This window comes from Bos javanicus, chromosome 1 (assembly GCF_032452875.1).
Source record: "Bos javanicus breed banteng chromosome 1, ARS-OSU_banteng_1.0, whole genome shotgun sequence".
NCBI lineage: Eukaryota > Metazoa > Chordata > Mammalia > Artiodactyla > Bovidae > Bos > Bos javanicus.
In genome coordinates, this window is record NC_083868.1 from 59,408,745 (window position 1) to 59,434,944 (window position 26,200).

A 26,200-nucleotide genomic window follows, 5' to 3' on the forward strand; every position below is an offset into this window, starting at 1 on the left:
TGTAACTCAATGTTAAGTTTCTTAAGAACACACAGGGCAATGTGCTCGTTTATGTTTTAACTCACCACTAAATATGATTCTGAATCCTAGCTTGTGCTATGTTTTCATTTTAGTAATATACTCTCCCATTTCCTTTATGAAAAGCTTATGGAAAGCATTGTTTAATAGGTAGAAAGGCTAAAAGGAAAGGAAGCAGAGAGAGGTAATGCTCCTGGCTATGATAGACTGGTCTGTAGTGTATTTTGATTCTCTGAATCAAAGATAGAAAAAAAATAGCCACTACTACTACAGGGGAAAAAACATGAGGAGGAAGGGTCCTGAAAATGATATCTGAGCAATGAAAGACAGTGAATATTTTAAAGATCACTGAATTTAATTTATTCAACCTAAATGCATAAAAGTACAGGTGGGGACATTATTTATGCAGGTATATGCAAATCACTTTATAAAATAGGCAAAGCCCTTCTGCTTTTTATAAGTTGCCAAGGTGGTTCCTGATATTTTAAAAACTATGCACCTTTCATGTAATTTCCTAAGACTTGGAATCCCTCTATCAGAATCTCATAGTCAGTGTCAGAGCAAGTTTATTTTTTTTCTCTCCTCTGGGACATTTACAAGGCTCTCATAACCATCATAAAAAGAGTGGTTTCCACAGAGATGTGACTGGAAAAAATCACTTGGAAATCGCTGAGGAGCAAGTCACAATGTTCAAAGCAGAGAACATAGGCTTTGAAAACATGAACCCATCTGACCTCTTGAATTTAGAACAGTGAATTCCTGAGCTCTGAAACATGGGGCCCGGCTGTGCATGCCATATTGGTGCTATAAGACTGGCAGTAGGTTGGCTGTGGCATGGTCTATTTCAAACTCCTTCACAGTGCCCAGTGTTGCATGTTCCCAGATGACATTTGGTTGGCAGAAGCTGGGCCTCCAAAGCTGGCAGTCTGGAATGCAGCCCACTGTGTTTTGACAAACACATAATTGACCATCTGATCACCAGCCTACGTTCTGCACTCAGGTCACTGAGGGGACCTGGGCTTTCAATAGGTCCCTACTCCTTATCTTGTTCATCTCCGCAAACATTTCTCCAGAAAGTAATACAGAGAAGACTTATGCACACCCACACATATCTTCCCATTTGCTAAAGAGAACATGGCACATGCAACAGAAGCTGCTGAAAACCTCCTTTAAATTGTCCTGGCAGCCCAAAGTGAACAAGAGAAAAGCACGCTTATGGTGAACTCTAATTCAGAAAGAAGGAACAAATATCCTGCATTGTTTCAACACTCTGCTGTGCATAAGTTGCAATTCAGTTCAATGGCTCGGAACTTCTCAGAAAAGGGCAGCCATGGGAAAATGATAGGAACTGGGGCTTTGATTGACTTTAGGAGGATCTTATTAAGAACTGGTTTCATTTTCAGGTGAAAGAAGGCAGACTGGCATTGCCAGACTGGCAATGTCCCCTCCTTCTTAGCCTGCCAAGGCCACTATGAGAGAAGGAGACACATATTTCTGGAAACCAGTAGGCCCAACTCAAGTTGAGGTCTCCAGTGAAGGGACTTAAAGGAACATTTCACCTGAAATTTGGCCCCACAAAACATGTGAGCCTTCATCCAAGAAGGCAAGGATTATGCATGGGGCCAAGTCAGGCTGGCATTAGGCAAACATCAGGGTCTATGCCGCACTACCCAGTGGCCTCTCCTCTCCTTTCCCAGCCCCACTGCACAGTTGAAGCCCTTGGTTTTCATCTTTGACCGGCTCTCCCTTTTCTCAGTCAGTCACCAGACTGCTCTTTTTCTAAAACATAAATCTCCTTAAAATTCTTCAAAGCCTCACCAAGCCTGTTACTTCAAGTCCAAACTCCTTGCTCAGCATACAAAGCCTTCCATGATCTGCCTCCTGCTTACTTGCCAGCCTCATCTCCTCTGAAAGGATCTCCTTTAGTCACGAAACTGTGCCGAGAACTCGGAACCTGCCTGCTGTGTGTCACCTCCATTGCGCTGGCTTTTTTTCTGATTGCGATCTTCTGTTGCTCCCCCCTCCCCCATACTCACCTGATAAACTACAGCTCACTCTTCAGGCTTTTAGGTTCCGCTTGGGCACCCGCCATGTGCAGGCAGGTGCTCCTGCTTCTTTTTTGATCCCTTGCTACATCTTGTATACCTCCATTCCAGTGGCCATCACATGGCATGGCCTTTATTTATGTATATCTCCCTATCAGGCTGATTTTTAACAATGGGGAGCATTTCTTATTTATTTAGCAGTTTTAAGAACTGAGAATAGTGACTGGTTTTCCATAAACGTTTGTTGACTGAAAACTGAATAAAGAGCCATACGTGATAATCCATCAAAACCTAAGCTAAGCAGTAGTATTAGCTTCTACAAGCAGGATAGGAGCCTCCAAGCAATGCAATGAAGGCAGAAGACCCCAATAGTAAGGCACTTTGGATGGTTATCACTGGGTGAAAGGAAGAGTGGGAGATCAAGGGTGTGATAGAGGAATGTCTTGTTAACAGAGAAGGTAGGCAGTGAATTTTCAGGCTTTTCAACGTTTAGTTTTCAATAGAGAAAGGTCCTTTCTGAGAATGCATCTGAGTTTGAACTGTGGACAGTTCTACATTATAAGAACCTGGTTCTCAAATAGGGCGAGTCTGTGCTATCTACTTCAAGGCAGCATGTCAGGTCATGGAGGGCTCCTCTCTGCTCTGCTAAAGATGAATGGGATGAAACACTTTCGGGGGAACGTCTGGAAGCTATTCAGCTCCTATTGAAATCTATGTAAAATCCAGACTGGGACTTTGGACTAAAGGCAGTGCCAAGGAGAAAAAATTCGAACAGGCAGAATGTTGTACCTGCCTGGAGGAGGCCATTCAGTGGCATTAGGAGCTAGAAGCGCTAAGGGATAATGTTTTCACCTGACCCCAGGGAACTTTTCTTCTCCTTCTGATGGGCTCCTGGGGCACCACCTCTGGAGCCATCAGCTGTGTCTGTGGGCACATGAGGTCAGCAGAACTGTCACAGGCCCCGTCACCCTTGAAATAAAGGCAGTCTCAGGATTTTAAACAATCTAAACAATCATGAAGCCTGGCCTGGGAGGTGGGAAAAGGTTAGTGGGTACATGGATGGGCGCTCAGTCTATTCCAGGTCACTTGCTCAGCCTCATTTCTGGTTAAAACTTGGATCTTTCTAGAAGCTGCCAGATTGATGGCTGATGTAGAATCGAATCAGTTTCACATTTTCCTATGAGCCAGGCACGGCCTTTCAATTATGTTTTTTATCTCAAAGGTCTCCCCTCGATTTCTAATCTATGACCCAGGTCTCCAGGCCCCTGCACTGCTTGTGTCTGAAGCTTGCCCTCCAGTGCTGACGTCATAATAGCTGAGCCGGGCGGGCAGGAGTGCACAGTGCTGACTCATCCCCGGTGATGTGAGGATTAATGCCTTGTCTAACACACAGCTATTATGTGAACTGTTTTTACACAAAAGAACTGTAACAAAAATGATTTGCCAGTCAGAGGACTAGAAATACACAGTGCTAGGTAACTGGAGTAGGGACACAGAGACTTAAAGTGGTAACTGCAAGCATGAACGCCGACACCCTCCAAAGCACTGACAGACCCACTCTATCAACACCGAGAATGAGGAATAACAAGACTTGTCAGGGGCAGAGAGGACCCACCCCTGCTGTATAAATGCATTACACACAGCACCAGTCTTTGGGGAGTTTAATCAATCTCCTTTCTCTGTCAAATAACTGTCACTTTAGACTTTAGCCTTAGCATCCTTCGGAGGATATTGCTCCCCTAAATATATTTGCAACTCGCTTCTAGGAATGTGAGTGGAAGCCACACACAAGCAAAAGAGCCATGGGAACACCCTTTCTGTGCAAATGATTGCAACACAAGAAATAACCTCGCAGTGCGAAGGCGTCAGTGAAGTAAGACAGAGTGTTGTGAATAGGGGACAGCGTTCACCAGAGAGTGAGAAGCAGCTGGAAGGACGCTGATAATATTTATCCCGTGAGTGACTGCCACTACCTGTAGCATCACTTGGGTAGTGTCTCACACAGTGACTTTGATTATCTGGGTTCAGGGCCCCAGAATCTCTTTCAAGCAGCTCGAGGTAAAATTTATCCAAACCAACTCAGTACAGCCTAATTTGGGCTTTAAATAATAAATATTCTGTCTTTTCATCTGAAATCAAGTTATTATTTTTCCCCAAATGACTTTCCATCTTTTCTAAAAAGAGAATGGTACCTTCTATAAACCTCCTAGCATATGTAATCCTGGATTTCTCTCTTTTTTTTCCTGGACTTTACAATTTCACAGGATTTCAGCCTAAATGACTGAAGTTTTATACTTCAGTCTTATACTTCCTGTAAAAGGATATTAGAAATTTTGTACCAAAAATGAAACCTCTGATCTAGAAGTTGAAGTAAAAAGCTATTGAACCTAGCGATGGGTATATAACTGAAGAATAAATAATTGCCCATTGATTGACAGCAGAGCAAAAGCCCAACTGTTGCTGGTATCTGACTGAAGAATGTAAGCTGTAGTCTAGAAGAGCAGTGACTTTTGCAAAGAGCAGCTGTGGCCAAGTCAAAGGCAGTCTTTATATAATACAAGCCCAGTGGCTTGGGCTGCTGGCCTTTTCAGCCCCGTCATGATGGCAGTTACTACTATCACCAAGAGCATCGACTCCAAACATGAAAGAAGCTAATACACAGTTAAGACGCGCTGGAAACCACAACAAAGCCAACTGGAAAACATGCCAATAAAGACTCAAAATTCCCAAATCAGGCACTTTTGTTTTTTTTGAAAAGTAAAGAAACCATTTTACTTACACAGAGAGAAGGGGCAGGCCACAGGCTGATGGTCAAGGAACTGAAAATCAAAGACAAAACAAGGAATTAAAAATAAACCCAATGATACTGTGGAGAGAAGGAAAGCAAATTACGTTTAGACAGGACTTGTTGCTCCTAAAGCATGAGCAGTAAGAGCCCATTTTGTCACCTGGAGCCCAAGATTCAGGACTCATAAAATGTCCAAAGATGTGGCCTCTTGCTGTCTGATCAATGTAGAAGGGGTGGTACCTCTTTCTTTGTCAGCTTTATTTTGATCGGAATCATATAAACAGTTTCTAGAGTTATGCTGTTCAATATAGTAGCCACTAGCCATATATACCTATTTAAATGTAAAATACTTAAAATTTAATAAAAAAGTAAATGTTTGGTTCCTTGGTCTACTAGTCACATCCCTAGTGCTCCATAGCCTCCTGTGGCTGGTGGCTTGCCTTATAGACAGACCGTTTCTATCATTGCTTAAATAGCTATTGGGTAGCACAGTGAGAACAAGTAAAAGCTTTACTATGTTGTACATGACAAATCTTAGCTAATTTTGACAAAGATAGACTTTCATAGACTTTGCTTCTTTGAAGGGTAGATTTAGAATGTTTAATGCTTTGGATACATTCAAAACCTCCATGTGCTGTCAGTCATTAACTGACAGTGGTTACTGCCTTGTCTGCTGCATAGCACCAGGCTAGGAACGTGCCCTCTGACAAAAGGATTTTAAAGAAAAGCATCTGTCCCCTAAAATGCATTTCTAATAATAAAAACTTCAGTTTTCTGCTATACATCAACATGAATCAACATAGGCAGAAACCAATATAATACTGTAAAGTAATTATCCTTCAATTAAAAATAAATAAATGTAAAAGGAGAAAAAAAAACACAAACTTCAGTTTGGGGGGAGTTGACCTTAACAGTGTCTCATTCTGTATTTCAAGTCTGACAATTTTCTTTTGTAATCGTCAACACACAAGTCAAATAAGCGATTAATGGGCTGGCCTGCTCACTATTGTTTTGATAGCTTTTCTTACAGAGAAATAAAACTGAAGTAACAGAAGATCCAAGAGAATAAACCAAACAAGGATGCTGAGAAGACAAAGCAGGTCTCCTTATCCCACCCCACTCAAATATGTCAAGGACTTAAAATACGCTGGTTGAATTTTTGTGTCTCTGACACTGTAGTTTTAGCCACTTCACATAAGGCCTCCAGAAAAATGCAAAACAAACTGTATTAAAAAAGATCAAGTAGAAAGACCTGATTAAATAAATTAGCATAGAATAAGGCTAAAGCAGAAAACTGGCAATTAGAGCTTCACTTCTCAGCAAGTTTTCTGGACAAATGCACCATTGTAGAGATTCCTCCAAAAAATACATCTTTCTTTTTGTGGACTAGGTGAAACCCTGTTCCATGAACATGCAGGAGTGAAGGATGGTGTTTACCTCTTTGGACAAGAAGAGTTAAATTGAAAATCTGCAGCTTGGACCATAAAGAGAGGTTGGGGGTCTCCAGTGATTTTAAATTGTTTCACAAAATTGATGAGCTTAATGAAAATTTTAAGCAAGATAATTAACTTATGTATGATTCACTGAAAGTACACACAAACTTGAAATATATATGTGAGTGTCTATATATATATATATATATATATATATATAGACCAACTAGCTTCAAAGACTTTAAAACTCTAAGTTTTGCTACATTCTAGTCCCATCTACAAGCTGGGATCCTAGACTATCACACTGGTGCATCTTTTAAACTATTTTTCCTTCCTTCTTTTCTTCTTTTCTCCTTTCCTTCCTTCCCAAATATTTTTGAGGTTGCTTTCTTTCCCAACCTTTGAAAAAACAGAGAAAAATATGATTGGTGGTTAATCTGTGCAGTGTGCTCGCTTATTTTTCTGTTGTATGTTATAAACCCAGTAAGTCTCAATAATAATTATGCTCTTTTTGAACTATACTCAGCATTTATGTTCTTATATCTAAGCATACAACTTTCTAAATTTCAAGGAGTATTTATTCATAAAAGTTAATCAGTCAAAATTAAATTTTTGATGTGATCAAAAGAGATCGATGTAAATTATACCCAGATTGACTAATATATCCAAGGTCTGGAATGAAAAACTATCTTTCCTGGATGTCAAAAGACACACAGGCTGTCAATGACAGGAATCCAAGATGGAGAGAAAATTCACAGTGTGTATGTCACAGTCTAAGACAAATTAAAGCCAAGTTAAATTAAAGATTTTATTGGATATAATTGTTGTCTTTATGTATTAATGAAAATCAATAATATCTATCCCAAATTTAATATTAAGGCTAAAAATTTAATCTCAGAGTTCTTCTACAATTTATAAACGTTCATAAATGTCAAAAGGCCCCTGTTTCTTGATTGAATTACAATCTGCTATGCAATTTTGAAAATATGTATTAATCTGCATGGGTTTATTTTTGTTCAGCTCAAATTGTTATTTTATTGATATGTGCCCTTTCTGCCTAAGTGATATTCACTTTGTATGTCTGTATATTGTTTTCATCTGAAACGCAAAGAATTATCTACAGTGGTTTTGCATGAGATTAAAATCATTTGCATTAAGCATGCTGGATTCAAAGCACAAATATCTAGCAAAGAGTAAAGAACTGTAAAGGCCAAATGAATCAGGACCTTAAAACAGTAGGGGAGGCAAGAATAGAGAGAGGGAGAGGGGTTAAGTCTGACTTTAGTTTTGTGATATCTGAGTAGAGTCCGAAATGCAGTACTTGGATGCAATCTCAAAAACGACAGAATGATCTCTGTTTGTTTCCAAGGCAATCCATTCAATATCACAGTAATCCAAGTCTATGCCCCAACCAGTAATGCTGAAGAAGCTGAAGTTGAAAGGTTCTATGAAGACCTACAAGACCTTTTAGAACTAACACCCAAAAAAGATGTTCTTTTCATTATAGGGGACTGGAATGCAAAAGTAGGAAGTCAAGAAACACCTGGAGTAACAGGCAAATTTGGCCTTGGAATACGGAATGAAGCAGGGCAAAGACTAATAGAGTTTTGCCAAGAAAATGCACTGGTCATAGCAAACACCCTCTTCCAACAACACAAGAGAAGACTCTACACATGGACATCACTAGATGGTCAACACCGAAATCAGATTGACTATATTCTTTGCAGCCAAAGATGGAGAAGCTCTATAGAGTCAACAAAAACAAGACCAGGAGCTGACTGTGGCTCAGATCATGAACTCCTTATTGCCAAATTCAGACTTAAATTTAAGAAAGTAGGGAAAACCACTAGACCATTCAGGTATGACCTAAATCAAATCCCTTATGATTATACAGTGGAAGTGAGAAATAGATTTAAGGGCCTAGATCTGATGGATAGAGTGCCTGATAAACTACGGAATGAGGTTCGTAACATTGCACAGGAGACAGGGATCAAGACCATCCCCAAGGAAAAGAAATGCAAAAAAGCAAAATGGCTGTCTAGGGAGGCCTTACAAATAGCTGTGAAAAGAAGAGAAGTGAAAAGCAAAGGAGAAAAGGGAAAGATATAAGCATCTGAATGCAGAGTTCCAAAGAATAGAAAGAAGAAATAAGAAAGCCTTCCTCAGTGATCAATGCAAAGAAATAGAGGAAAACAACAGAATGAGAAAGACTAGAGATCTCTTCAAGAAAATTAGAGATACCAAGGGAACATTTCCTGAAAAGATGAGCTCGATAAAGGACAGAAATGGTATGGACCTAACAGAAGCAGAAGATATGAAGAAGAGGGGGCAAGAATACACTGCTGCTGCTGCTAAGTCGCTTCAGTTGTGTCCGACTCTGTGCAACCCCATAGACAGCAGCCCACTAGGCTCCTCTGTCCCTGGGATTCTCCAGGCAAGAATACTGGAGAGGATTGTCATTTCCTTCTCCAATGCATGAAAGTGAAAAGTGAAAGTGAAGTTGCTCAGTTGTGCCCGACTCTTCGTGACCCCATGGACTGCAGCCTACCAGGCTTCTCCGTCCATGGGATTTTCCAGGCAAGAGTATTAGAGTGGGGTGCCATAAGAATACACAGAACTGTACAAAAAAGATCTTCACAACCCAGATAATCACGATGGTGTAATCACTCATCTAGAGCCAGACATCCTGGAATGTGAAGTCAAGTGGGCCTTAGAAAGCATCACTACGAACAAAGCTAGTGGAGGTGATGGAATTCCAGTTGAGCTATTCCAAATCCTGAAAGATGATGCTGTGAAAGTGCTGCACTTAATATGCGAACAAATGTGGAAAACTTAGCAGTGGCCATAGGACTGGAAAAGATCAGTTTTTATTCCAATCCCAAAGAAAGGCAATGCCAAAGAATGCTCAAACTACCGCACAATTGCATTCATCTCACACGCTAGTAAAGTAATGCTCAAAATTCTCCAAGCCAGGCTTCAGCAATACGTGAACCATGAACTTCCAGGTGTTCAAGCTGGTTTTAGAAAATGCAGAGGAACCAGAGATCAAATTGCCAACATCTGCTGGATCATCGAAAAAGCAAGAGAGTTCCAGAAAAACATCTATTTCTGCTTTATTGACTATGCCAAAGCCTTTGACTGAGTGGATCACAATACACTGTGGAAAATTCTGAAAGAGATTGGAATACCAGACCACCTGACCTGCCTCTTGAGAAATCTGTATGCAGGTCAGGAAGCAACAGTTAGAACTGGACATGGAACAACAGACTGGTTCCAAATAGGAAAAGGAGTATGTCAAGGCTGTATATTGTACCTGCTTATTTAACTTCTATGCAGAGTACATCATGAGAAACTCTGGGCTGGAAGAAGCAAAAGCTGGAATCAAGATTGCGGGGAGAAATATCAATAACCTCAGATATGCAGATGACACCACCCTTATGGCAGAAAGTGAAGAGGAACTCAAAAGCCTCTTGATGAAAGTGAAAGTGGAGAGTGAAAAAGTGGGCTTAAAGCTCAACATTCAGAAAACGAAGATCATGGCATCCGGTCCCATCACTTCATGGGAAATAGATGGGGAAACAGTGGAAACAGTGTCAGACTTTATTTTTGGGGGCTCCAAAATCACTGCAGATGGTGACTGCAGCCATGAAATTAAAAGATGCTTACTCCTTGGAAGAAAAGTTATGACCAACTAGATAGCATATTCAAAAGCAGAGACATTACTTTGCCAACAAAGGTCCGTCTAGTCAAGGCTATGGTTTTTCCTGTGGTCATGTATGGATGTGAGAGTTGGGCTGTGAAGAAGGCTGAGCGCTGAAGAATTGATGCTTCTGAACTGTGGTGCTGGAGAAGACTCTTGGGAGTCCCTTGGACTGCAAGGAGATCCAATCAGTCCATTCTGAAGGAGATCAGCCGTGGGATTTCTTTGGAAGAAATGATGCTAAAGCTGAAACTCCAGAACTTTGGCCACCTCATGTGAAGAGTTGACTCATTGGAAAAGACTCTGATGCTGGGAGGGATTGGGGGCAGGAGGAGAAGGGGACGACAGAGGATGAGATGGCTGGATGGCATCACTGACTCGATGGACATGAGTCTGAGTGAACTCTGGGAGTTGGTGATGGACAGGGAGGCCTGGCGTGCTGTGATTCATGGGGTCGCAAAGAGTTGGACACGACTGAGCGACTGAACTGAACTGAACTGATCAGTCTCCATGGAAGTAAAAGTATTATTAACTGTAATGAAAGATTAGTCCTTCTGCTTTCTGTGTATGTAATGTTCCAGGGCAATGATTACCAACTTTTGAAGGTGATGCAGATGCCTATGAAAATCTCTCTTCCTAAAATTCTTCAAAAATAACAAGTTTCAAACATCTCCCATACTCCAAGGAGGTCTTCTAAGAATTCCAGGTTAGTAACCCTCGGCCTAAAGGGAGAGGGGAGAAAGTGTTCTTTCAGTCCCCTTGCTCATCACTTCTAGGATGATTTAACAAGTTGCTATAAAGTTAAAGCCAGGAGTAAATGAAATGTATGAAAATGGAGCATACTACATGGGTAAATATGTGTGGCTAGAGACACACAGACTCCTTCACAGGACTTCCAGACTCTGACTTTCCTAGTCCTTGACAACTTCTTTATGAGAAAGGCCATAGAGCCTTAGGGACAATAAGGTAAAGGGAATAATGAGCAAAGGAATGATAATAAGAGGTACTATTCACTGAAGACCTTCTGTGGTTTCAGGTATCCTAAGTAAATGTTCTTCAATTTGAATACGGGCAGACCCAGGGAAGTGGAGCAGTCTGACGAGTATGCAAAGCCACAAAGTAAATAATAAAGATGTGGCTGTCTCTTTAGAGAGTCAGTTGTCCTTGTGGTTAAGTAATTCAAAATCTTATTTGTACATGTACTCATTTATCCAATAATTACTTCTTGAAAGTTATATACAAAAAGAACAGACCCTGTTCTTGTCCCCATGGAACTTCCAGTTTGGTGAAACAAACAAGGATTTGTTGAGGAGCAGAAAGCAGAATATGTACATATTTTTAGGATGAAGCCTGAGACTTTACTGAAAGCCTAATTTGTGGCACACTGTTTCAGTCATCAGTTTAGTTCAGTTCAGTCGCTCAGTCGTGTTCGACTCTTTACGACCCCATGAATCGCAGCACGCCAGGCCTCCCTGTCCATCACCAACTCCTGGAGTTCAGTCAAACTCATGTCCATCGAGTCAGTGATGCCATCCAGCCATCTCATCCTCTGCCATCCCCTTTTCCTCCTGCCCCCAATCCCTCCCAGCATCAGGCATCAGGCACCCCAAATACTGGATGCTCACCTTAGCTTGAGGATCACCTGCCTAGAAGAGTTTAAAAAGCAGCTCTAACAGTATATTATTTAATCCTGACTACAAGAGTATATAGTGTCATTTTTACTTAGCACCCCACTCCAGTACTCTTGCCTGGAAAACCCACGGATGGAGGAGCCTGGTGGACTGCAGTCCACAGGGTCGCGAAGAGTCGGACATGACTGAGCGACTTCCCTTTCCCTTTCCCTTTCTACTTTACCAGAGAAAAGATGAGATTTGAGAAATTAGAAAACTCACCTTAAATCAGACAGTTTCTTGGATTTAATGAGTTTGTACTGTTCCAAAGTCTATATATTTATAAATCCTAAGTTCCCGTGCCTCTTGGTATTCCTCTCTTTATGCTTGCCCTTGACATCTGGACTAATTCAGGAATTTGTTAGGCTAGTTCAGGCTTCTTCTTTGGAAGGAGACATATTTGGCTTGATTTGGATTCTACATATTGGATGGTGGTAAGGGAAAGCTGTTGTTAATATTACACCTATTTTATGGGCAGAAGCTGAGCCACTTGCCAGTTGAGGTAACTGGCTGGATTAACAAAGGAGCCCAGGGGGTCAGTCTCTCATTGCTCTTGACTAACTCCAAGGCTAGGCAATGGTACTGTCCAAGGGCTTTTCTGCAAGTGGGGTTCACACTGGCTGGTAAAGAGTGAGAGAAACTTGCTAAGGAAAAATAATAGTACATTAAAAAAATGGGAAATAATCATAACTCACTCATAAAAACTGGTTACTTTTAGCATTGTGAAAAGAAAAGAGAGAACTTATTCATCACAAATGAATCAGAAAATTAGAATGTGTCACAGCATTGATGACAGAGCTGAGGAATTCAGATGAACTGAAGTTCAACACTTATCCTTCTATCTGAATAGGGTAAATGGTGAGACAACAGGACAGAAATGACCTCTTAGACATCCCTTTAATCCTTCCAATCTTTCTTTTCCAACTACTCTCTCTAATATTTAGGTGGGTTTATATCTTTGTTTTCTATGGGTAGAGATAACATTTTAACATTCTTTTCATGTTCTAGAAGTATTGTGTTAATTAATTCTTATGTGGGAGTCATTCCAAACAGTAGGATGAAGATTTTTTACCTTATTGATTTTCCTAATACCTTTCTGGCTTCAAGTGTTTTCAAAGGAAGAGGCATTATTGGATTTTTAGATTCATATGTCTCTCAGAGTAAGTGCCAGCTTCATAGGTTCCTGTCAATTGATATTCCATCTTCACTCTGGATACATGATTTCCTTTATCTGACAGATTCAAGAAATTATATACTAGATTTAATGACATTTCATGCACCCTGAATTTGGAGGTTTTTAATTCTCTATTTTCTACCTGGCAAAAGATTTACAAGTTAAAGTCAGGTGGAAGGGTTATTCAGATGTGCATACAAAGCATGCTCAATTTCCCATTAGGTACTCTGGGGTCTCCTGCAAGTTTCTTGGTCTTAAGGAGACTGACTATAAATGCCATAAATGGTCATTCATATCTTGGGGGCCTGCTTTTCAAGACCATCTTGAGAAGAACAAGAGGAATATCATAGTGATGCTTTACCATTCCTTAAAATACTATGATAATTCTGAATAATGCCTACCTTCAAAATTTAGATGATGAAATAATGATCAGTAAAAAGAGAGAATTCAAAAACTAAAGTTCAGGGGCTTCCCTGGTGGCCCAGTAGTTAAGAATCTTCCTGCCAATGTAGGGGCAGGCTGGATCCCTGGTCAGGAACTAAGATTCCCACATGCTGTAGAGCAGCTAAACCCATGAGCCACAGCTACTAAGCCCACATATCTTGGAGCCCACGTGCCACAACTACTGAAGCCTGTGCACCACAGCTGGAGAGTCCTTGACAAAGCGGAAGACCCCCCTGACACCATGAAGATTCTGCATGCCACAACTAAGACCCAATGCAACCAAATTCATAAATATTAAAAACTAAAAAACTCACATGTATCCCATTGTTCATTGCAGCACTATTTACAATAGCTAGTACATGGAAGCAACCTAGATGTCCCTCGACAGATAAATGGATAAAGAAGTGGTACATATACACAATGGAATATTACTCAGCCATAAAAAAGAACACATTTGAGTCAGTTCTAATGAGGTGGATGAACCTAGAACCTATTATACAGAGTGAAGTAAGTCAGAAAGAGAAAGATAAATATCGTATTCTAATGCATATATGGGCTTCCCTGGTGGCTCAGAGGTTAAAGCATCTGCCTCCAATGTGGGAGACCCAGGTTCGATCCCTGGGACCAGATGATTCCCTGGAGAAGGAAATGGTAACCCACTCCAGTATTCTTGCCTGGAAAATCCCAGGGACGGAGAAGCCTGGTAGGCTACAGTCCACGGGGTCGCAAAGAGTCGGACATGACTGAGCAACTATATACGACTGAGCGTATATAGTCCACAGTCCATGGGGTCGCAGAGTCGGACACGACTGAGCGACTATATATGACAGTGTATGTAGTGACTGAGTGACGCATATATACAGAATCTAGAAAAATGGTACTGAAGGATTTATTTACAGGGCAGCAATGAAGAAACAGACATAGGAACAGACTTATGGACGTGGGGAGAGGGGAGGAGAGGGTGAAATGTATGAAAAGAGTAACATGGAAACTTACATTATGTATGTAAAATAGATAGCCAACAGGAATTTGCTGTATGGCTCAGGAAACTCAAATAGGGGCTCTGTATCAACCTAGAGGGGTGGGGTGGGGAGGGAGATGAGTGGGAGGTTCAAAAGGGAGGGGATTTATGTATACCTATGGCTGATTCATGTTGAGGTTTGACGGAAAACAACAAAAGTCTGTAAAGCGACTATCCTTTAATAAAAAAATTAATTAAAAAATAAAAAACTCAAGTTCAGCAGTTAGATTTGGGGCCATTTCTGAGCCTGAGACATTGCTGAGACATAACTTGAGACTCCACCCCATCCCACACTAATCCCCCTGAGTGTTCCTGCTTCTTACAGATCGAAAGCCTGAGGAATTAGAAATGAAGTAAAATCAGTAGGGCTGGGAGGGGTGGCAGAGCAGGGTGGGAGGTAGTGTCAGGGACTGAATTTGCTTAATATATTTAGGACAATTTCTTACAGCTCCTAAAACAGACCTAACTCGATGGCATGATGACAGTTTAGGAGCTCTTTACAATCTGACTCCAAACAACTTTTCCTTCCATATTTCAAACTCCCGAAGTTATAGCTTTATAGATTCCAAATGGATTGGTATACCAGGACCTTTTATTATAGAGTACATTAATATTCTTTAAGGGACACTGCAAGGGCTTCTCAAGTGATACTAAGGGGTAAAGAACCTGCCTGATAATGCAGGAGATGTGAGAGATACAGGTTCAATCCCTGGGTCGATCCCCTGAAGGAGGGCAAGGCAACCCATTTCAGTATTCTTGCCTGGAGAACCCCATGGTTAGAAGAGCCTGGCAGGCTATATAGTCCATAGGGTCTCAAAGGGTCGGACATAACTGAAGTAATTTAGCATGCATGCAAACAGGAGATGCTGTAAAGATCTGGCATTGTTATCATGTGGCCCAATCAAGTAGAAACACTTGGTCGTAATGCTGCTCACAGCCCATCATTAATGCCATTTGGTACAGAAAGTTGTGCCTATTATAGGACAAACTCTTCTCCAGACTCCTTGGTATATATAAACACAGAAAGTAACATGTTAGTGTACAGAGGGCTTTGGAATAAATATGGGCACAGCAGGAGGAAGAACCATCCAGATCAGTGTGAACAGAAGGCTGTCTTTACTCAAATGGTTTCCTTGAATTTTTTAATACAAAGGGAAAAATTATGACACAGAATTTATATAAAAAGACATAAATGAAGCAGGTACTTTTACCCGATGGTCTGTTAGATACTAAACCAAGAGGACAATGTGGGCACAGTCTGTGTTTTAAAGACTTGATAAGAGCTTTCCGTAATACAGATTGGAAAATGTTACTTCTGTCCTTGTTACCACCAACTATTTGTTTAAGAGCAATCCAAGATCTTTCATGATCTGGATCTAGCCCCAGTCCACCTCTCTTGTTTTCCCCCACCACTGCTTCCTTACACACTGTGACAGACTATTTGCTCTCCCTGAACATGCCCAGGACACCTCTGCCCCTGAGCCTTTGCTAACAGTTCACACTAGAACCTCCCAAGCCTAGCACAGTGTCCTAAACACAGCAGGACCCTCCAATGTTTGTTGAATAAACGCTGTCTATTTATTTTAGGAGACAAAGATGATAGAAAAAAGTTGTTAAATCAGTAAAGGAATAGCAGCAGAAAAGGTCAAGGAAAAGTTAATTTTAGTGCGTTTTCAGAGTGGGGGCAAGATGAGCCTTTAAGATTAGGAAAACTGATGCTCTTTATTCTTGGGTCTAGCCAATGCTATGAGTCAGTTACTTTTTTGGGAACAAGTTTCAACCTCAAGGTTAAATGAACACAAATGCTCTGTCCATCAGCATATAATGAAAAAGCTGTGGCTATTTCCACATCAGCACAGTGAAATTAAAACATGCAGTGCCTTTCTCAGGGGCATCATGTATGGCAGACCTTTTAAAAATACTGCCCTTTTCCATTCATGTACAGAAAGAGCTATAAAAACAAAAGTAAATGTTTAAAAAAACTGGAATAATATCGCGTACAAAAGAAAGAGCTGAGGTATATCTTCATAGTTTTCTGACTATAAGAAGGGCTGTAAAGAGGATAATGATAGGCATTTGTGTCCTAGGGCAAAATGATATTAAACTGTCCAGTGAAGAATTTAAGACTTTAGGATGAACATCTTAAATGTACAAGTGGTAAATAATCAAATAGATTGCTAAGAGCTGTTATGAAATTTCTATCTTCACGGTTATTTAAAATAGGAAAGATCCTCGTCTGTTTCGGATGGAATAAAAGCAGCTCTATCTCCAGTCAGGAGGGTGAATTCAATAGCTTCTCTAGTCTCGTTTTGCTTTATATTACTACAAAATCCTATAACATGCTGATTCCCTGAATTGTATAGAATTACAACACAGTTGAATAAAATACATTCTATGGTTTGAAGAGGACAGTGTGACACAAGAAGTCTGTAACTAAATTCAAAATAGTGTATAGACTACTTGTATATAGATTCAATTTGCCAAGTGTATATTAATTACTCAAACAGAATTGAGCAAACATATACTTGAATCTACTATGGTTTTTAACATAATGATTAGCTAGAGTGAAACATTCTAACAATTAATTCTTTCATGTCCAAGACATTTTAGCTGAATATTTAATAAACCTGTTATGAATATGCATATAAATTCAATACCCAATTTTTTTAAAAGTTAGAAAAAAGACCAAAAAATATATACGATTTCTGTTATTATTCCCAGGACTATCTTCAAAGACATCAGGAGAATTGGTGAGCAAATACTTTTAAATGGCCAAAATGGGCTCCATATGATTAAGAATGTATATCTGATGACAGACTCAGGGAGAGCTCTAACAGAGGTGGCAAATTACTGGCTTTCTTATCTATTTACCTTTCAGCTTTGGAGCTCAGCAGAAGTGTCCATTCCATACAAGCACACAAGATTAGATGAGCAGTTCCAAAGACCTTGTCTGAACCAAATCCATTTCATGTAGTTTGCCACATTTCTTAAACAGAAGATGAGCCCTTTCTATCTATGGCCCAGATTTGGGTTGGATCACTGAACTATTGCCCAACTCTTATAAGCAAAGCACTAACATGTACCAATCAACAGGCAGCCCATAGCAGAGGTATCAGGAAGGTCAAAATACACACACATAAGAAATTGGCAGTACATTATAGAGAAAAGCTATTTCTAAAGATGGACTTTGGCTACTTAAAGCCTTTGAGTGTTATTCAACTTTTGTCAGGGGAAAAAAAAATCAGTCCCAGTGTTACTTGTAAAGATCTGGTTAAAAAAAGAGATCAATTCAAACCATTATTTTCATAAGGACACAAATCAGAGATAAATTATGACAATTTCTTTATAGCTGACTTCTTGGAGAATATTGTTCTTGTCTCCACTAATGACTTCTGGAGGTTGGTTATTGCTGTGATCAGGAGCTGGGAGGATAGAGGCCTAAGACCTTTCAATAGAAACATTTTGTTCAATATCAGTTCAGAAAATAAAGCCAGCATTAAGCTGACTTTGATAACCTATCATATCATTATGGCTGATTCACTCCTTATGCTGTTTTGAATGTGAAGAATGAGTTGAACAGTAAAGGTGTCAAGCTAACCAGCAACTGGAGTTTGAAAGGCTATGGTTCAAAAAGCTGATAATAATGTTAGAATTCATAAAACTTACTCCTGGTTCCCTCAGTCCATCCCTTCCTGGTTTCACATCCACATTCCTATCATTAGGCAGGTGAAGAAAAAGAAACAAATGTGATCGGGACTGCCTCTTTGGGGATACAGTTGGTTCTCCATCCTCCCCAACTGTAACCTGCTCTCAGTTATCTGAAAAGTTATCAATTGAAATGCTTTAATACTTCTTCTTAGGGGAACTGGCATTTTAAACTATCTCTACAAGATCCAAATTCAGGTTTTTCCAAGGTCATGAGGAAGGTATTTGGTGATTCTGTGTTTGTGTGTGTGTGGTGGTGGTGGTGGTGGTGGTGATGGTGGTAAGCGGTAGGGGTCATGGTAGACTCTCTGAACTACAGACTTTGCAGCTTTATTGCCCAAGGGGGTCACCTGATTTCCTATCTCAAGAAACAAAGTTTCCTATGGTTCAATTGCAAATAAAGATATATTCATACATATGCATATATCATATATATATTATATATATATTTATAGATTGAAGGTGGGAGGAGAAGGGGATGACAGAGGATGAGATGGCTGGATGGCATCACTGACTCAATAGACATAAGTCTGGGTAAACTCTGGGAGATGGTGATGGACAGGGAGGCCTGGTGTGCTGCAGTCCATGGGGTCACAAAGAGTTGGACACGACTGAGCAACTAAACTGAACTGAATATATATATATGTATATATATATATATATTTCTGATTGAAAGTTATAAACATCTGGGGAGAGTCTATACACTCTATGAAGTGTTCCTACTGATGTCCGAGTAATTTAGGTAGAAACATAAGGAAACATAAACGGTTTCCTCTGACACTACAAACATGTTCTTCGTTAGTGATTTCCTCCTGGTTAATTGCCATTCATTCCTGGCTCTTTGGAGTATGTGCTCAAGTAGACTTTTTCACAGTATCTTTCCAGTGGGTGAAATTTACTTATAAATACCTGAATACTTGTATTCACCTATTAATGGCCTAGGAATTGAGGATGTTTTTTTGTCTGCTATTTCACCTTTCACTTCATGAAAGGATTAGATTGTAAACAGCCTAGCAGAATCCTTCAGGCCAAACCCTGGCTGAGCTGATCTCAGCAGGCAGGGACCAGTGGCAGCCTATGAAACACAATTATGAAAATAGAAAGGATTCACTCATACTTTCAGGAAGAAATTATGTTGTTTCCAAGATGACACCTAGAAAATAAGACACGTTACAAGACACTGAGCAAGATATGACTTTAAAAAGAGTCAGCAGAGGTAAATTTCAAAAAACACCAGATTTGCCAGAGCCTTCTCAAACTGTAGATATATTTTCAGTGTCTAACCTGCACCAGACATTTAAGGGAAGTCCATTTGTCTCTGACCAATGAAGCCCAAAATACCCATGCACAAAAGGCAGCGAGTATTTCTCATCTCCAAAGGCAATCAGTTTATGCCCAGAGTATGAGGGTTCATGGCTTTCTTTTAATTTTATAATTCTGTATATGCCTGGTTCCTCCTGCATGAATAGATCCTGAGGAAGTGACCCATCCACAAGCCCACGGAGCTAATTAACCCCATCCTGAGGGTTACCCCTCCCTCATCTCACACATCCACTCAGTGTTTTAAATGACCCAGCAGTAGCGTGATCAGATGATTTTTTTTTTCTCAGTGAGGAAAACATGGTGTTGGGAGAGCTAGGATATGTCTGCTCTAATTCAAAACAGCAGTGGGACCCTAAAACATTATCAAATAACTTTTTATCAGTAGTGTAGAAATGATCAAAAATGCTTGAATGAAATCTTTCATGATATTCATCCAACTTACTGAAGTTTCTATTTTTAAATAACAATACATAATAAATACTGAGGTAGAGAAGTTTGAGCTATATCCAGAAAAAAATTTTTAAATCTCCTTTTACTAGGAAAAAAAAAAAAAAAAGACCCATAGCCTCCTTCCTCATCTTTAACAACTTAAAAAGAAGGGCCAATGAGAAGAATGACACAACCCATCCTTTTTCCATTTCAAGGAATAGGCTCATGTTTTTCCAGATTTATTTTTGCCAAAGTGAATGTCTTGAAAACTCTGAGATGATCGCTGTTTTCTAACTTTTCAAAAAAGAAAAGAAAAAAGTGAACATGATGATGGTGGGTGATTTAATGGAATCAGCTTGTCAACATGATGAAACTGAAAAAGCTTCTACAGAATATGTCCACATGCTAAAATAAAAAATCTTTAACATAATGTATATAGTGTAGCGTGATTTTTGTTATGGCAAAAGAAGAGAATATCATTAATTTAGACAGTAAGTGTAAGGTTCTGCTAAAAACTCCATGGATAAATCATAGAAATACATCTTGGCCAGACAAATGGAGCCAGACAAGTTCTAGTTCTTTCAGAAGCTATCAAAAGAGCCATCAGATTTTAAGTCTGTCATCTCTCGTATGTGATAAGAAAAATTCTCAGCAATTCCCCTCAGTAATACTAGTTATAGCTTCAAAGTTTTAGCAATTTATACATAAAAGGACAAGAAAATGACCTTTTGTGAATGTCCCATTTTAGGCAAACCATGATATTTCTTGCATTCTTAAATGTAAGTGTGGCAGATTGGCTCATTTTGGTAGGGCTTGGTGGGAGAACTTGCACATCTTGTGTGAACTTTTAACCTCTCCTTCCTCTGCAGAATGGTTTATGCACACACTATTTAATGTCCAGGAATTCTGTAATTCTTAGCACGGTGATCAGTCAATACAAGGGAAAATCATCTAATATTTAAAATTCATGTTTAAGACTGTCTTAAATCCTATGCTCTTGAACTAAAAACCTTATGAAAGTTCTAAAACAATTGAATGCTTCTTCCTAAGTGTCTTATAGGTGTGGTTGCCAACTGAGAGTGTTAGGTTGGTAAAACTGGGTTAATAGGCAAAACAGGTGCTGGATGAACAATGTTTTTATTTACACTGGTTGGAAATTGTATATTTGATTTATAGCCCAAATCAAGCTCTTATATCAGTGCCTCCAGTCTTTGACTGGAACTGCTTCATTTGATTTCAAAGATTCCTGCCCATCATTGATTCTTGGGATTCTAAAGGACTTAGGTCTATGGGGTCCAATCCCTCACTACTTCTCTAATCTCATTTCTCATCACTTGCATGCAACATTGGTCCAACTGCAATAAAATATGTTTACCTAAGTGGAACAAGAATAGAAATGTGAGTTAGGATTGAAATGAATAAACCAATTAGAATTAGTGACTCTATGTTTTTGAGAAAATTCAGGTTTCCCATTGGAGAGATACCTGTGTTTTTAACTGAGCCTAACACAGTGTCTGGACCTTCCTTGAGAATTAGTTAGATACGGGAGAACATGCAAAGCACTGTCGATATGGAGGCATGCTTTCATTCACTAATTTAACAGAAGTTTTTCCAGAGTCTACTATTAATTACTCTGCCGATTAGACTCCATTGCAGCTCTCGAGGACCTCTACTGTAATGTACACTTTACAGTTTTTATGTCTCCAATATTACTGATAGGTTACTTGCTCACTCTTGTAAGTTATCCTAAACATAACCATCTGCCTATAACAACTTCCTGTTCCTTATTCACTCTTTTCAATTGCCCTGGGACATCCAGCAGCAGCAGCAACAGCAGTAGTAGTAGTGTTAGTTGCTCAGTCATGTCTGACTCTTTGCAACCCCATGGACTGTAGCCCGCCAGGCTCCTCCGTCCATGGGATTCTCCAGGCAAAACTGGAGTGGATTGCCATTTCATTTTCCAGAGGATCTTCCCGATCCAGGGATTGAATCTGGGTCTCCTGCATTGCTGGCAGATTCTTTACCATCTGAGCTACAGGGAAGAACTCGCATGTCCTAAGTCGCTTCAGTTGTGTCCGACTCTTTGAGATCCTATGAACTGTAGCCTGTCAGGCTCCTCTGTCCACAGGATTCTCTAGGCAAGAATAGTGGAGTGGGTTGCCATGCCCTTCTCCAGGGGATCTTCCTGATCCAGGGATGGAACCTGGGTCTCTTCTGTCTCCTGCTTTGGCAGGTGGGTTCTTTACCACTAGCTCCACCCAAGGAAACCCCGACATCCATTAAGCCCTTATCAATAATCTGACCCTTTGTGGCCTATATTATCAATTCAGTTCATTTCAACTTAGGTAAGAAACTCCTTCCTCACCATCAACTACCTTGTCTTTTTCAAACCATCAAGAAAAATCATATATGTCTCCCCAGTACTATTTGTTTGAAATGGATCCTTACCATCTTATTTAAAACAGCATTCTTCTCTTTTCTTTTTTTTTTTGAACAATTGATGGGGTCTCCACTCCTGAGATATATATTTTGAGTTTCAGGCAAATTATGAGTCAATGGTCTCTCAGACACAACACTCACTACTCTCTGGGGAGAACACTTCAGACCCCAACAGAGGATTATAACTTTAAATAAACTCAGCCTCTGGAAGGATTTAATGGAGCACACGTCTCTGGTCCCTTGCTCCTTGTAAGGAGGTACCCTGCCGTTATGTTTTAGTCTTTTCTGAACTTAGCTATCTTAGGTCAGTTACAGTGAACATGGTATGGAGAACATGAATTCCTTCTCAACATGTTAAATTTTCCTCCTCAAATGCCTTATATACAAAAACACAAGCGTTTAATGTATGTACAGAGCAGCAAACATTCTCTCCCTGTTTCTTTTCAGATACTTTCTTCTCACATAAACAGTGGCGATAGAATTATAAGTGCCATTGTTCTGCCTCCATGTTAATATTCTTACTATCTTGTATAAACAGGAGTGAATGAATACGTACATGACACCAATCAATCCCTTTCTTAAAAATGCAGTTCTCATCTTTTTAAACAGAAGAGGATGAATTAGTGAATTCAACATGCAGTTTATCTGTTTATATTTTGAATGTTAATAAAGTAAAACCAAATTATTGCCTAAGTTCTTTTCAGATTTACATCAGCCATTAACACTCTCCATGCCAGCCTGGGCCAAGGGAAAGTGGGACTAGTAGCCTTGGGTCCAAGTCCCTGGAGTCAGCTGGAGAGGATGTGAAGCAGCTAGAGCAGGAGGAGATAGTCACTGGCAATGAAAGAAAAAAAATATATATGTGAGAAATATATATATATATATATATGTAAGAAAAAAATATATATATATTTGTAGAGCACATTGCTAGGAAGAGATCATCTGGGGGCATTAGGTGAGAGAAATATCAAAACCAACCATAAAAGTGCTCTGAGGGGACTAGGGAAAAGGGAAATACTGTTCTTTTCATCTCCTCAATGACTTCCCTTCTTCCTTAGAGTGCTTTCTCTTTCTATCACGTCATACTTCTCCCTCCATTCTTCAGGTTTTCCTCTATTTCTAACAAAGAAGCATTTAAGAAAATTTTAGGCAACAGTGAGATCCCTCCCCCCAAAAATGAGAGGAGACTTATGATAACACACTGAACATTTTTATATACACAAGAAAATACAACCTATATTTGATTGACCAAGAACTAGAAACTGGGACTTTTGAGATTTAAAAAATTCATGGTATGTCTGGTCATATTAATCTTCAGACCAGCTGGTTTTTTTAGCATCACTGGAAAGAGCTATAAGAGAATCGTGAGCATAAAAAAATAAGGAAAAAATGGAATTTTATAAGGATTTATATCTGTAAAGAGAAAGGGGCTTTAGAGTTGTCTATTGAAATTCCCCTCAAATTACCAAGGGAAGGAATTTAGGAATTCTTGTTGGGTTTAGGGAACTACTAAACCCTGTCTATTATGTTCATTACAGTCATTCAAGCAAATAAAGGATAACTAGAGCATGGTATCTCACAGTGAATAACATGGTTGGTTACTCTGCCACTCTGACATATGGAGGCAGGGCCCACAGGACCAGGGGTCTCCTTATGAATACTACAGAGAGATGCTCAGGTTCATCTGAATGCACAGAGAATGAAGGATTAGTGGGATGGTGTCAGCTGTGAGGTAGCTAAATGTATTTTCTAACCAAGCACCATCATTTTGAGCCTTGCCTTCTTGGAAAAAAATTTCAACACAGAGTTTATGGGAATCCTTTATTTGGTCACTGGGTGGGGGAGGATGCTGGGACTATGACAATATTCAATGGCCAGAGACAAGAGGAAGCGAGAAGAAAGAGGAAACCCAGAAAGCAGGAATGAGTGCCAAAAGAAGGGTGCCAGCTCTGGAGACTCTCTTACAGAATAAATAGAGAATCTTAAAATAAGAAAAAAGAGAGCATGTGTTGAGGAAAACATCAGTATACTTTTGGAATCTGAGACAAAAACGAAAAATATTTGTCCCTTGCCAATTTTCACCATTGTCTCATGGAAGATTCCTTTTTCTTCCACTTTAATATATACAAGTACATTCTTTTCCTAAGGGTCAGCCTTCTGTGATAATGACAGTCTTAAGTTATTGGCAAAGTTGAGAATGAAACTCTGACTTCCAGGCTATGTTTCTAAGTCCAGTCTATACCCTCCAAAATGTTCAGCCTGTTTTCTGTGGTTTCTCTGGGACAGTGGCAAAAGATACATGTGGTAGGGGCAGACTTCCTTCTTGGGATATATACAGCCCCAGAAAATAAACACCTTTTCACCATGACTTTTGACTTTCATTTTTCTCTTTTTTCTCCTAGACTATTAATCTTCAATTTCTTCTCTACCAGTCTGGGCCCTCATGGTTAGCTTTTAAGACACCCGCCATCAGTTTCTTCCTCTATGACTTTCAATTGTTCCTCACTAGTTCTTGAGGCCATACGAACCCATTCATGTATGTTTGCCTCAACTCCCAGGCTGCTGAGCAAAGCTGAGGGAAAATCACAAAACTGGATCGCCTGGTGCCCTTTCAGAGTTCTGGTTTCCAACCTGAGCTGGGGTTTTGGAGCTACTTTACAGTTCTTTCATCTTTTCTTAGTCAGTTTCCTTTTTCAGTCCCCAGTTTCCTTTTATCATGTAATTAACTGCTTGCAACTTACCTCCTACCCTTTATTCTCAGCTACTGTATTAACCTTGCCTTCTTTTCAAACAGAAGACAGAGCTATCAAATGTCAGTCCTATCACGCTACCTCTGTCGGAACCCATCCCTGACATCTCAGATACTTTTTTGCCTAGCATTAATTATCTCCTTCAGGATCTTACTGTATCAGTTACTCCTTCGATCTTCTGCATTTTCCATTTTCCTACTGCATGCCAACATGCTTCAGTTGCCCACATGTGAAACAAACAATAACAATCACAACAAACTAACAAACAACAGATCATCTTCCGTGGACACAGTCTTTCTTTCCTTTGAACCACTTTTAAGCTTCCTAAACCGATTCATTCCTCAACACAGTAAAATCTGGTTTGTCTACCTGTGTTGCCAATTAAATGACCAAGGTCTCCAAAAACCTCTGATTGCTAGCTCCTAAGATCCATTTTGCCTGGAGAATCCCAGGGACGGGGGCGCCTGGTGGGCTGCCGTCTATGGGGTCGCACAGAGTCGGACATGACTGAAGCGACTTAGCAGCAGCAGCAGCTGCAAGATCCATTTTCCAACCTTGCTGCTTTATTTCTTTCTTTTTAAAGTCAGGTCCATTGATAAATAATTTGCATACAATAAAATTCACCTTTTCTTTTAATACCTTTCTACAGTTCAATAAGTTTTGACTTCTGAGTTGGTTTCTTGATATGTGTAAAATAAAATCCAAATGCTTTGAATTCATACACAAATCTCTTCAAAATCTCCTAACAGTCTTCCCCATGTAACCTTTGTCTGGTCATATACCCTTTAGCGAGATAAGTTCTGTACATTTAAGCTTCTAGAACTTTCTTCAGTTTCCTCCCTGTAAACATACATGTTTTTGTGTAATATAGTAAATGCTGTATTAATAGCACATCTATTTCCATATAGAATTATAAAACTAGATGCTATTTTGAGAAATTGATGTTTTCAAAATAGAGTGTAACTTTAAAGATCTCTGCTGTTTTAGTGTTATGGGTTGAATGGTGTCCTCCTCAAATTATTATCTTGAAATACTAGCCCCTGGAACCACAGAATGTGACTGTATTTGAGAATAGGGTCATTGCAGATATGACTGATAAAGATGAGGCAATCTTGAAGTAGGGTGGATTACTATCCAGTAAGACTGGCATCCTTTTAAAAGGGGGAATTTGGACACAGACAAACACGTGAGGAGAACGCTAGGTGAAAACGAAGGCAGAGATTAGTGTGATGCTTCCATAAGCTGAGGAACACCAAAGATG

The 26,200-nt window shown here is 39.8% G+C and overlaps 1 protein-coding gene across 28 annotated transcripts in view; it reads right to left on the minus strand.

The window, feature by feature from the left end:
- The window catches only part of ZBTB20 (zinc finger and BTB domain containing 20), an 865,788-nt gene that overhangs the window by 195,907 nt on the left and 643,681 nt on the right, over positions 1 to 26,200 (minus strand). For all 28 annotated transcript variants that reach the window (XR_009738480.1, XR_009738483.1, XR_009738481.1 and 25 more), the window contains one exon: positions 4,843 to 4,882. The gene's annotated coding sequence lies outside the window, so the exon portion shown is untranslated. The remainder of the gene's footprint in view (positions 1 to 4,842; positions 4,883 to 26,200) is intronic.